The 14,678-nt window shown below is 39.4% G+C and overlaps 1 long non-coding RNA gene across 1 annotated transcript; it reads left to right on the forward strand.

Moving 5' to 3' along the window:
- The first annotated feature begins 1,610 nt into the window (after positions 1 to 1,610).
- On the forward strand, positions 1,611 to 14,678 carry LOC148116396 (uncharacterized). Its single transcript, XR_015728547.1, has 2 exons — positions 1,611 to 1,691; positions 14,454 to 14,678. It is a non-coding gene; the product is annotated as an uncharacterized LOC148116396 (long non-coding RNA).

Below are 14,678 nucleotides of genomic sequence, written 5' to 3' on the forward strand. Positions count from 1 at the left end.
TAGAAATCCATGTTACAATCCGGGGAAGGGATTCCATGTTGGACTCCATGCAGTGGATGGTGTGCATTTTGATTTTCTATGTGGGGCTTTGCGGTTTCATGAAAAAGCACTTCCCTGTATCTGCACATGATGAAAACAGCCTTATGGAAGAATTCAATTAGATTAGCAGCGACAAGCAACTGCTTGCCCCACCATTCCTGAGCAACAGTTTATTCCTAGGGTAGTGAGAAGGACTTGAGCCAGCGGTCAGCAAGCTGACAAATCTGTCTTCTTTGCTGGGTGACTGTCACTCAAATTGGGTGCCTGCTGATTGTTATGGCGCTCCCTGTATTAACACCCTGCTGGGATAATTCTTTTTTATCCCTTTTTTTGGCCACCAAGAGGGTCTGCTACCACACTGCTGTTTTTCATCTTGTTAATTGAGTCATTTATTTCTTCAAAAGGTGAAACTTTATCAGGCTTTACTTGCCAAAATGTGAGAAGGCATTTTTAATGATACATCAAATGCTGGAAGCATGCAGGTGCCACGTTGAGGGGAGAATAATACATTTTAAAAAATGCTGAGCAGGAAAGTAAATGAAAACTGCCCAAGAAGATCTAAGGGAAAAAAAAAAAAAACTGGTGAAAATCTCCCTGCAAAAGCTACAGTTTATGCAAGGCTCACAATGTATCACTTAAAAATGTCTTATGTCTCTGCATAAAATTAATGTTCTGTCTGTCTGTCTGTCTGTCTGTTTGACTGTCTGAAGTACACATTCCACAAGACTTATTGGAGATTATGAATGTTGCTCAGACAATGTGTGAAATACAGTTAAGGCTGTAATATGCATATTCTGGGATATATCTTTTTATGGAAACATTATGTGCATTATCTCTCAGTGAACAATGGCTGGTTCTTATGTATTCTAATCATTTGAAATGTATGTAATTTTCAACTTGACTTTAGGATTTAGCGTTTAGTAAGTAACAGGGCACCTGTTCTGAGAGAAGTTGAAGAAGAATATAGGAAGAACTCCCTTGGTCAGCAGCTTCAGTGGCAGAAAAAATATTAAAGAAAGAAAGAAAAGAAAAAGACAAATGCCATATGGATCAGTTCAAGGAGGCCATGGCTTCCTGAACAATCAAGATGGCTGGTGGGATGGGGGAACCAAAAGACATTTTCATGAAGAGCAAACAAGCAAAATGCTGAAGCTGGCAGTACTGACAGAGCAGAGGGTGTGGGGGTGACTGTCAAAGGAATATGTGACAAACATGATTCTGAAGGGGAGGGGAGGGGGACTGAGCTAGGAAGGATCTTGAAGCTTGAGAGCATATAGCACAACCTGAGATTTGAGAGAGATGGTCCAAGGAAATAGAGACATAGAATAGAATAATTAATTGGATCTGAGATGTTCATAATTGGTAGAGTAGGGTTTAGGTTGTTGACTGTTTCATCACGACATGCCTTACCTATTCCAAAGATCTTTTTCTCTTTTCAGATTTTGGCAGATAAACATACTGTTTTGTTTTACAACAAAGGCCATTAAGAAACAATGCAAGCTTTTTTGAAGGACAAAAGAAAAATGAAGATTAAATAGGAGCCTGTAGTACAGTGGACTAAAAGCACTGTTATTAACATCTGCTGCTTGCAATTACTGCAAGTTCAAATCTCACCAGGCTCAAGGTTGACTCAGCCTTCCATCCTTTCAAAGGTAGGTGAAATGAGGACCCAGATTGTGTGGGCAATAAGGTGACTTTGTATAAATATACAAAAGTATGAAGGCTATTGCTTAACGCATTGTAAGCCGCCCTGAGTCTCCGGAGAAGGGCGGCATATAAATAAAAGCAAAAAAATAAAATAAAAGAAAAAATAATAATCAGAACTCATTTTGTCACGCTGTGTTGGTCAAGTAATGGAATCCAAATTCAGGTTAAGTTCAATATTTATTTACTTATTTGGAAAATTTATATTACTGCCTACTCACTCACGGCAACTCAAGGTGGTTTACAAGAAATAAAAACACAACATAAAAAAAATCAAATAATAAAAATTTAAAATAATAAAATAACCCCTCCTCCCTAGCAACCATATACTCCTACCAGCCATTTAACAGGCTCTATCCTGTTCTGGGTCTTCAGGGCCTTCTGAAAGAGTGTCAGAGTGGGGGCCAGTCTAATTTATGGAGGGATGATGTTCCAGAGGGAGAGACCACCACAGAGAAGGCCTTTCTTCTGGGTCCTGCCAGATGTATCTCCTTAGGGCACAAGACCTGCAACATTCCTTGCTTTTCTACTCTGGTGGGTCAGGTGGATGTGACCGGCAAGAGATGGTCTCTCGATAATCTGGTCCCAAGCCATGAAGGGCTTTAAAGGTGACAATCAGCACCTTGATTGCACCTGGAAGCCGAACGTTAATCATTGCAGCTCCCTCATGAGAAGTGACACATGTGCACACCAAGGTCTGCACAAAACCATGTGGGCTGCTGCATTTTGCACCAACTGGAACTTCCAGATGGTTTTCAAGGGAAGCCCCATGTAGAGCGCACTGCAATAGTCAAGACAGGAAGTGACTAGGGATTATTGGTCCAGGAAAGGGAGTAACTGGCACACAACCTGCAGTTGTGCAAAGGCCCTCCTGGTCATGACTGCAATCTGATCTTCAAGCAGGAATCACAAATCCAAGAGAACCCCCATATTACATACAGGGTCTGTTTGGGGCAGTGGCACTCCATCCAAGACCAAAGGTGGCAATTCTCCATAGACCAAAGAACCCCAAATTCAGAGCCATTCGGTCTTGACAGGGTTCAATTTCAACCCATTGCTCCCCATCCAGCCCCTAACAGCCTCCAGGCCCTGTGAGAGGGAGGTCACAGCATTACTTAACTCATTACAGGCTGAGTTATACAGCTGAGTATCATCAGCATATTGATGATATCTCAGTCCATGGTGACATATGATCTCATGCAATAGCTTCATGTGGATGTTGAACAGGAGCAGAGAGAGTACCAAGTCCTGCAGGACCCTGCAATCAGTGGGCTCTTGCCTCCTATTAATGTCAACTGAGAGTGGCCACAGAGGAAGGAAGCGAACCAGGATAGCACACAGCCCCCCACTCCCAACCCTCAAAGCGACTCCAGAAGGATACCATGGTCAAGGGTATCAAAAGCCACTGAGAGTCACGTAGAGCAAGGATGGATGCATAACTCCATCCCATTCCCACCAGAGATCATAAAAAAGCACAATCAATGCCATTTCTGTCTCATATCCAGGCCTGAATTTGACTGGTAGGGTCTAGATAATCAGTTTCATCCAGAAACCTCTGGAGCTGCCATACAGCCACCCTCTCAACAATCTTCCCCAAAAAGGGAAGGTTGGAGACAGGTCAGAAATTATTCAAAGGATGGTATCCAGTGATGGCTTCTTGAGAAGAGGGCAGACTACAGCCTCCTTAACATGCTGGGGCACTACCCCCTCCTGTAAAGGAAGCATTAATCACTGTCAGAGTCCATCCATCCTGGGAAGGATGTCACTTCCTGGGAAGCTTTCACAAACCAGGAGGGACATGGGTTTAAAACACAGGTGCATCTGCGCATACCACCTAGGATCCTGTCCACTTCCTCAGGAGCAATAGGGTCAAACCATCCCCTGATAACAGGACAAGAATCTTCCTCAGGGGCCTCCACCAGACCAGCAATGATCCCAACATCTAACTGGGAATGAAGTTGAGTGATATGTGATATTTTTCAGTGGTGGGTTTCAAAATTTTTTCCTACCGGTTCTGTGGATGTGGCTTGGTGGGCATGGCATGGCTTGGTGGACGTGGCTTGGTGGACGTGGCAGGGGAAGGATACTGTAAAATCTCCATTTCCACCCCACTCCAGGGGAAGGATATTGTAAAATCTCCATTCCCTCCCCAATCCAGGGGAAGGTTACCCCATTTCCTCTCGATCAGCTGGGACTCGGGAGGCAGGGAATAGATGGGGGCGGGGCCAGTCAGAATTTTTACTACCGGTTCTCCAGAACCTGTACTCACAATTTCTGCTACCAGTTCTCCAGAACTGGTCAGAACCTGCTGAAATCCACCTCTGGTACTTTTGGATTATTTTCAGAGGCTCATAGCCCTAGAAAGAAATGTTGCTTTATTTGGTTATTTTAAAAAATATCAACATTCAAATAATTCCCAAATAGTATACCGGAACAGAATAGGACAAAGTGTAAGACATAATAAAACAATTTCATTATGTTTTATACTTCATCCTATTCTCTTATATCAATACTGATAAAACCAGGCCTGTGCATACTTAAAAATGAGAGATTTTTAGGGCCTGTAGAAGATAGGTCAATTGAGTGAAGCAAATTTAGGTCCACCTGAAAGAGAGGGCAGGATGGCCATAGGTCTTTCTTTCTTTGATTCCCTTTGAATGATTCAATTGTGTTTGTTGGAGAAGTAACCTCTGCAATGGGAATGTTTCTTTTTTTACCTGTATAGGTTGTACAAAGCTACTGTACCTCCAGAGTTCTTCAACTCATGGAGAACCTATATGAGTAGACTTGATTCCCCATAGGATAAGTTCTGTATCTAATAGATGAGGGAAAGTTGAGTGAAACGATGGACGTGTGAAGGGGGAAAAAATGATACCACCCCCCTTTCATGTGTTCCAACATATATAGGGAGCATAAAATCCAAACAGGATGATTGAAGCTGCTTCCTGAGGTAAACATGTCACTTGCTCAAATTCTATTGAAGGAAACTTCTAAATTTTGTACGCCTTATGTCCAATCTCCAATAATGTAAATGTTGCTGTTTTTGGAAAGTTATTGAAATAATTTTGATGAGGGACCAAGCAAAATGAAATCAGTAACAGTTTAAAAAAATGCTTTAAGTAAGTATGCATTGAGAAGCAGGGTGACATAAATGGTTTATGCTTGTAATTATTTAGTGCCAGAAGCAGGGGGTGGGGTGAAATAGAAGTAAAATTGGCAAATAGTAAGCAGTGGCAAATGACTTAAGCAGGAAATACAGGCAGATATATTTCACTCAGTTTTAATTTGGCATTTAACAGCAAAAAATTAAATTAAATTAATTAATTGTATCTAGTGGTAGAAAGATGCTGCTGGCAAGCACTGAGTCCAGAAACTGAGTTTGTTCACTGATTTGTCACATGATTTCTTCATCTTTCAGTTAACTGAAACTTATTGTCTGAATCATATATGGGAAGGAAGCAGATTCCTTGTAATGAAATGAGAATCAGGCTGTTTGAATGGCTTTGCTCAATTTTTTGGTAAAACCTTCTTTCTTAGGCAGAGTAAAAGTGACAAATGTAAAAGAAAGAAGACATTTATTAATGCTGTGGTTAATTTTGCTCTATAATTGCAGGTAAAAATTAATATCAACCTTAAACAAAAGTGGCCATGTCCAGTACATATGAAATATTTCTAACACAAAATGATTTCCGATTATTTCTTATTAACTTATCTTACATGTTGTTTGTCATTTCCCCAAGATTTAGAGAAAAAAATTAACAATTTGAACAATAGAGGCATTCTTACCCAGAAATCCTACTGAAAACAATGAGGTTTGTGTCATGGAAACTATGCTTATAACTTAATTAAGCTTTCCTCTGAGTAATTATTCTCTTCAGATTCTAAAATGATAATATTATTGGGTTATAATTTTTTGGAAGCAAAAAATATACTTGTTTTAGTTTGGAAATGGCTACCTCCATATAAAACTACATGATCACATTTTGGCCACTTGGCAACTGGTTCCCATTTATGGTCATGGGTAGCATTCTGTGGTGATGTGACCACACTTTCTGGTGGTTTTTTTTTTTTTTTTTTTTGGCTAGTTTCCGGCATTTACTTCTGTTTTCCAGCAAAATGTGCTCATTGAAGAAAATTAGTTTGCTTAACAACAACAGCATTTGCTTAACAACTGGTGCAGAAAAGGTCATAAAATTGGTCACAATCACGTGGTGGCCTATTTAATGATCACAATGACTTATGACTGTAATTCTGGGCTCAATTATGGTTGCAAGTCAAGGACTTACAGATCTGTATATGGATCTGATAATGAGTCAAATAAATAATGCCACAGATTTTGTTAGAAAAGTTTTTAGTTTAGGTTGTAGAGGTCAATAAATCTTGGAATGTCCCAGCAGCTACAATTAAGCCAGATTTCTTTTATCAAAAACTTTGTTTATTTAAAATCAATAAACTATTTACATTTTAAATCACAGAACATTGTATCTTGGTCTTTATTTATTTCTGAGATAAATGTGCCTAGAGCATAATCCCTTCCTCTGTGTGTCTCCTATGTGCCTTCCATGTGTCTCCCCTGTGTCTCCCCATGTGTGTGGCTAAAGGGGGTCATATTTATAGGGTGGCTAAGCCACTCCCCCTTCAGTCCCTTTGACAAAATGGAGGGAAAGTATAAACACAAAACCATCCTTCCAGTATAGACAGTGTGGTTCAGTGGCACTGTTTCAGATAATTATCTGACAGATTTCACTGAGATAACTTCACAGTCCGCTTGTGCAGCATTAATACTGCCATAATTATGAGAAGCTACAGGTAGTCCTTGAGTTATGAATGGAATGAAGCCTGCCCATTCCATTCATAACCCGAGGATTTGTAGGAGTGAATGCAGGTACAACCACTCCCTCCTTTTGCCCAAGCACTTGCTAATTGAATGCATGGTTCGTTAAGTGCACACGAGGTTTCTCAGGGTGGGGAAGGCCATGGGGGCCTTGTGATGAAACAGGCCACCTGCTTCAGACCACCCAAGGCTTCCCCCAACCCACTGAGATATCTCATTCTCCTTCCCCTTGGGTCCCCACTATTGCTCCCCCCCATCCTGCCATGCCAGGTCACTTACCTTGTGAAGATCTGTCTCCTCTCCAGCCTCGCTCTTTCTTTGCCTGCTCCCAGTGAACAGTGAGAGCAAAAGGAGAGCAGGATGAGTGTGCTCTGCTCTGCTTCTCTGATTCACCAAGGCTGCCTGCCACGTCTGGAGCAGCGGGCAGCCTTGACTCTCCTCCAAAGGCTTCAAGCCTCCTATTGGTGTGCAAAAACTTTTCATGCACAGACTTGAAGCTTCAGGATACCCTAAACTCATGAGACCCATTCTCTGCAAAAGCGGATGGGTACCTGAAGTCGCAAGAGATCATGGCCCCCAGAAGCTTTTAGCCTCTGGCTGAAAAGTATTTTTATGTACCTATGGGGCACCACTTCAAAGGACTCCATAGCGCTTCAGGAGGCCTTTGCCAAACAGAACACAGCTCCCGGAGGGAGCATGCGTCACTCTGGAGTTCTGTTTTCACCAGGAAAGGTGTTTTCTCAAGGCCTCTGCCGAAGAGAACAGAGCCCTCGGAGTGAGTGCGGATTGTTCCAGACCTCTGTTCTCTTTGGCAGAGGCCTTGAGGAAAGGTCTTTCCTGGCGAAAACAGAGCTTCAGAGTGACATGCATGTCCTTCCCAGTCTCCGTTCTTGGCAGGAAAGGCTTTTTTCAAAGATGACAAAAGGCTTTGCAAATGGAGGGAAAGCTTCAATGTTTCAGGCCTTCCCTCTATTTGCAAAGCCTATTGCTGCAGATCTTATCCAGGCCTCCATTTGCAGAGAACAGAGACTTAAAGTACTGTAAGAGCACGAGAGATCAGTAGTGTGAGATTTCATGTTACTGATCTCGCATGATCTTGTGGTACTTTAGCCCTCCATTTGATTAGTTGACTAGCATTGATGATGTAACCTAGTTTGGATAATGAAACATCTGCAAGGAAAGAACCAAGCTCAGACAGCATCAAGGATCCCTAATTTTAACCCTGAGCTACAAATATTCTCCTTTATTAATACTGAGACTGCTGTGTTACCATGTGGTACAATCTTTGCCAGAAGAGGAGTAGGCAGAAGGTAATTCTACTGGAGATTTTGGACTTCATAACAACTTCAGTACCATCCTGCCAGAGAGTTTGTCCAAATTAGGTAGGGGTAGATTTGTGGGAATTAGGCTGATCCTTCGATAGTAAGGAGATAGTAATCTACAGAAGGTGGTATTGAGGATTTATGTTCAACTCCATGATGGAGATTTACAAGATTTCATTTTAACTTCCATGCTGTTTAACATTTGCATTAAGTTGTTGACTAAGATAATTTATACATTTAGTATGCTTTTGGATCATTGGGCATGACTGGGCCTTGAGGACACTGTTTTGCAGTCATTGGACTTCTTTCGGCCAGGCTGTGTCCAAAAGGGGAAACAAGGGAGTAGGAGCATGTCAAAAAATGATGACAGGAAAGATGACTCCTAGCTACATAGGGAGCAGGTTCTTCTTTCATTGATTTCTTATGCCATTCCTTCCACAACATATTTGGAGGGTTTGTTGCATCTTCTTTCATTCCTTATTTGGGAGGGAATATTTTACAGTGATTGGGACGTTGGGGGAAAATCTTTGTGGGGACCAGGCCCCACAAAAGAAATAGCTATGTCATCCTCTTTTTCTTCCCTTTGCTCATTTTCCTCTCTTGGCCTCAAGAGCATGGAAGAGAGGTATTGATTGAGTTTTCTCTTGTCATTGAGGGGTGCCATCTGACAGGTACAGTGTGAAGCTCAGAGTACTCTATTTATACTCCTGTTGGGGAATAAGCCTCTGACATGTAGGCCACTGACCTGTGGTCTCCATCTTGTTCCCCAGTTTCTGTCTACCACAAAAGTGAAATAAGATGTCTACCACAATTAAAGGGGTAAAACAGAAAAACATGGGAAATACTTTCCTCTGATTGAGATATTGAGTATTTACTCAGTTATGTGAACCAGTCTTTCTCTGGGACAATGTTCATCATAGCATCTAATCATAAGTGAGAAACTGTCATTTGGAATGTATCCTGAGTAGGAAGAGATGCCAGCTAAAAAAGACTATTAATTCTGTGTTGCTTGCTAAATGTATGTTGAAAGTTAAAATATGGATAAAGCCTTTTAAAATAACTGGTAGGCACCTGATGAATATGTGAAGGCTGCGTCCTATCACATATTTTATAGCTTTGGATACTTAATGGCTACCTTTTCCGTCTGTGATTGATGCTGTGCTAAAATTAGGTCAACTTTGTACCAATATGCAAGCTGTTCTCAACTGTAATATACTTTAGAGACACCATTCTCCTAGGATACTTTTTGTATTAGGCAAATGAAAAGCTGTAAACCTGACATTGAGCCTGGAGGCTTTTTCCTTAGATGCTAATGATAGAGATGGCAATGAATAGACTTGCATTCAATAGCAGACCATAAAAAAAACCTAATGGTTTTTCTGTCTTCAAAATGTTGCCCTTAATTTTCCAGAGTCATTTCAGACCAGAAGACAATAACTGATTTTGAACTCAATGCATAGCTTCTTGGATTCTGTTTTGGAAAATGAGCAGCAGTTAGCCTTCTGTCAAAAAGCAATTTTAAGCCAATATCTCTTCCACAATATCTTTTTTAACTGAGTTTGATTCAGAGAAATAAAATATTAGGATGTAATTCCCCCCTCCCCCCCAGAAGTTTGCCTAATGCTATCATTACTGTATCTGGGCTGCAAAAGTTTAGATGACCACTAGATGGCAGGACAGCAGATTCCTTCTGGGTTTTTTCCTCTTTCCTGCCCTTGGTGGCCATCTGGATTTCTGCAGTGTACCTCTGGTAATCTTAATAATGCTGGTTATTACTATATATTTCTCTTCGTTACACAACTATGCTGGATGTCGGGTTGTTGTTGTTGGCAATGGCAGTAGGTAACCTCTGCTAAATGTGTCTACCAATATTTCTTGTACAGAAAAGCTAGTGAAATTTAGCAAAGTTGTAAAAAATATTGCTGTAAATGTCCCCTAGTACAATACTGTTTAAATACAAAGAAAAAGTTAGAGACACTTCAGTTTTTCAAAACATCAGAATTTAAGCAGTTTAGCTTAAAAATCTCCATGTTTATTTATATGGAATTGTGCAGGCTTTGTTCTCTCAGTAGGAAATACTCTAAATGGAAATTTAATCCATTCTATTAAAAAATTAGAAACAATACAGCCATAATAAGTTTGTCTTAATAGTTGGATGCTGAAGGTTTGGATCTGTAAATTTCATTTCATTTCATTTCTTTGACTGTGATTTTAAACCTCAGAGCTAATCATTTAACAAAGTCACTCAATGAACAAACTTTTATGATGTCCATGTCAACCATACAGCCACAGCCTGGTTTGAGATAAAAAAAAATGGAGAAAGAATGCAGTTGGTTTTAGATGTCTTTGCATTTCTCAAGAAAAGTAATAATGGAGTTGCAGTGGCTATTATTATATCTATTATTGTATTGTTTATGTATTAATAATACTAGGCCGGAGCAATGTAATGCACTTTACATAGGGTTGCTTTTAGAATAGTTTGAGAATTTAATCTGAAGCATATTGTATTGGTGGGTGAAGGCATTCAACTCTTCTGGTTCTCAGTATGTTTGTGAATCTGATTCAAAGTGCTGATTTTAATCTTTAAAACCTTCAATATTTGGAACCAGGCTATAATGGATCTCCATAATTCCTTTACATTTTAAGATCGGGAGTTGAAACCCATCTAATATATCTTTGCTACAGTGGATTGTCATGTAGGATCCACCATCACTATAAATTTCTAGGAAAAACCTGAATAATTATTTGTTCATGTTTTGTTTCCCCAAATGAGTTTTATTGTCCTGCTTTAGATTTTAGCTATTTTCAGGTTTTGATTTTTATTATCTTCTAGGTAAAAAGTTTTAAATGCAACAGTTTGAAATTGTGACAATGTTTGCTGTTTTACTAACTGTATGGTCTTCATTGTTCTGAACCACCTTGAGAAACACTTGACTTTGAAGATGGCCTTGAAGCTAATTAAAGATAAAACAATAAGCATCAATATGCTTTAATGAGACTTCATTCAGCTTTCAAGCCTCCTTTCTCAATAGCCTATTTTGTTGTATTTGATATATTCAAGATTATTTCTAACTGTTTTGTTTTTTTCAAAATATACTTCCAGATGGATGGGTCTTATAGTTATTTATTAATTGCTCTTACCTTATATATCTTTGGCAGAACTGAAAGATATTTTTCTAACATTTTGGAAATACTGTATATTTTTTAACCTGGGCGGTCTATTTCTGGTTATTTTTATTAACTGTAAATATTTCAATTATCTCAGGATGATTCAACATTAATGTGATGCTCTTGTATATTTAATAATCATATCACAGAGTCATATGTTGAGAATGGTAGTTATACAAATTTATGAGATACAGAGAGAGGAGAGAGAGGGAGACAGAGGAAGAGAGAGATGCTAAAGGTGTTGTGCTGATACTATGAAATACTATTTGCTAATAAACTAATTATTTTTTATTTTATTTTATGGCTTGGATTCTGATTTTTGTCACATAAATGGAAGATCTATTTGATCTGGCATAAGATCTGGAGATCTGAGAATTGCTTATCTCCTATCATTTCTGCCAACTCTGTATATTCCAGCAGAGTGTGTGCTCCAGGTCTCCTAGATTAAGTACCGTCATTTTATGGGACCTAGGAAGCAGGCCTTCTCGGTCACAGCGCATACAATCTGGAACAGCAATCCTGGGCTGTCTGTCTGATTTTATGTTTTTAGCTCTTTTTATATTTTTTGTACACTGCCCAGAGTACACCAGAATTGGGTGCGCAATAAATTTAAATAAAATCATCTATGTCCATTCACAATAAAGTTTGTGTTACTGTTGAAAATGTTGCTGGTGGAATGAGGAGGAAGGATATGGGGACAGGTAAACCTTGCTGATTCTCTCTTCTCAAATTATAGGATTCTTTTTACAGGGTGTTATTCTTCGTTTTGCTCTATGTGTGTGTGCATGTGTTTTGGTAAAGAGGTGTAAAAAAATGCTTTCAAAAGGCTCTGACGATCCCACCTGAGTTGCCTGATCAGCAGAGGCTTTTTATTTTTACTTTTAAAAGCATTTTTTTGGCTGAAGAGGTTGTAGAAAAAATGCTTTCAAAAGTAAAAAAAAAAAGCCTCTGATGATTGTGTGGCTCAGCTGGGCATGGGGGAGGGGGGCAGGGATTTTTGCTACCGGTTCTCCGAACCACCTGCCTCCATCGCTACCGGAACGTCCAATGTTTGTATTTCAGATTCTGAACTTTCAATTTTGATTTTCCTTTTAATAACCCAATAATGTTTATACATAATTATTCAGATCTTCTACTGAGATCTCACACTGGTTTAAGCTTGAATGTTATTTTGTTAATGTTGCAGCCATTTGCAAGGACATCTTTTAGTGACTATAAAATCATGTAATTGAAAAAAGGGACAACCCCCTCCCTCCAAGAATGAACAGATGGAAGGTGAATTTAGAAAGGACTGTACCTGTCTTTAAATGTCAGTTATTGTATTGGATTTCATTATGTTTATTCAGGACAGATGGCCATGTTTAGGATCTGGACTAGGCTGATAGCTATTATTGACATGATAATGTCAGGAGGAAATGTCCTTTGGCTAAGATGCTTATTTTGGCAATTTATCATGATAAGAGCGAATAGCGCCATAATCTCATATATAAATTGCAAAATTTCCATATACTAGAAAACAAGAGAAAGAAGCTCTTTATGGTTTCTTTGTGGCACCCAATCTTCTTTGGCATATCTTTTTGGGTTAGCAATACAACCAATTGTTCTGCTTAAGCCATGTGATTTAGGCCTGCTTTTCTCCTATGTGTCACTTTTTTTTCACAACCCTTTAGAAGCCTCTTCAACTGTGTTAATGGACATTACTGTTGCCCACTAACCAGGGGTGAAATCCAGCAGGTTCTGACAGGTTCTGGAGAACTGGTAGTGGAAATTTTGAGTAGTTTGGAGAACCAGCAGGGAAATTTTGAGTAGTTTGGAGAACCGGCAAATAGCACCTTTGGCTGGCCTCAGAGTGGGGTGGGAATGGAGATTTTGCAGTATCCTTCCCCTGGAGTGGGGTGGGAATGGAGATTTTGCAGTATCCTTCCCCTGCCACGCCCACCAAGCCACACAACTCCCAACAAGCCACCCCCACAGAACCGGTATTAAAAAAATTTGGATTTCACCACTAACTGCTTTTGGTGATTGATTCTCAAGTAACATTAGCATCCAATTAAGAGAGCAGAATCTTCAATTGACCAACCTTATAAGCAGATAGGTTAAATACACAATGTAGTTGAACAGTGGCTAGATACTTGGAGCAATATGAGAAGACACAAATTTAACCCTATAGCAAAAACTAGCCAGAAAAGCTAAGATTCCTAATATTATTCTTCATAATTGGGTGAGTTCTTCCAGTCCTTTGGGATGGCCTGAAGTGGTTGGCTAGATCAGACTAAAGTTACAAGAGATCATTAGAACTAAATACAAAGTGCATACTTTTGTCTTTTGTGTTTGCCCATTATCCTAATGCCAAATTTTAGCTAGACATGGCCAACTATTAAAAAGAATGATAAATATTTCTCAGGCTGAACCATTTTTTAAATTTAGTTAAAGATTCAGAATGGAAATCAGTAAATTTCCCATATTCTAAAGCTGCTTGAAATAATATTAAATGAAAAACCTATAGTCATGGAAGAGATAGTTGACTCTATCTCTTTGGCCCTTATTCATGCCTGCCTTAGAAGAATAAAATAATTAAGATATTTGTAAATGCCTGTTTCTTCAGGCATTTGCACTTCAACTTTATCAGTGAACTCTTCTTCATGTATCCTATTCGGTTAGTTAAATATACTTTCTTTACTTTAGCTGCACCTTAACAATGCACCTCAACTATGCAAATCACAGGGGAAAATAATTATATATTAGTCTTGCTTGAAGCTACTCTGATATAAATCTACACAGATAAGTAATTACATTTAAGAGTGGACTCTGATTCTAATGAAGGATATACAGCCTAGTCTATGTATGCTAGAGAGAGGAAGTGACCATAACAGCTGGTAATAGCATCATCATCATCAGAAATACTTGCACACTTGAAATTGTTCAAATCAAATCTCCTTCTACAAAGGAATGTCCTCCGTTTCAGAAATGATGGAATGTGGAATAGTCTAAACATGCCCCCTGATTGGCATGTGTGGATGCAGAAAGAGAGAGACAGAGGGAAAGCAGGGGTGGGGATGGGATGGGGAAGGACATCAAATGAAATAAGATTACAAAAGAAGCCCCCAAAAGTCATGCTTTAATATTGCATGCTCATCTTCATCAATCACTGAAGCAATACCCCCTAGATCAGTGCATTAACTTGTTTATCTTTTACGAGGGAAAAGGAAAAAAAAAAAAAACTTCATAGCTTCATCATTCATTCCAGAGTGAGGGGGAAAACAAAAGCCAGCCACCGAAATTTGCATGGTGCTCAATTATACATTAGTGAACATCACTTGGCAATCTGTTCATATCAATTTAATTGGATTTTAATACTGCCTCTGATCTTGTTTTCTAATTAACAGCAGTGCCTGGCAATAAAGCAGAACCATGCACCCAGCAACACCTTTGATCTCAACCATATGGAGCTCCTCCGTGCTCTTGGAAAAAGAATCTCCTTTTCCTCCGATGCAGACCGAGAAATATTAGGGGCCCCCAGATGGCTGCAGACTACTCATGACTGCGACTTCATTGATTATTTTCTCTTCTGATTGGTCCTGATTGAAAATAAATAAAACATGCACTTGGAA

This window comes from Pantherophis guttatus, chromosome 1 (assembly GCF_059756535.1).
Source record: "Pantherophis guttatus breed Tessera chromosome 1, ASM5975653v1, whole genome shotgun sequence".
NCBI classification, from domain to species: domain Eukaryota; kingdom Metazoa; phylum Chordata; class Lepidosauria; order Squamata; family Colubridae; genus Pantherophis; species Pantherophis guttatus.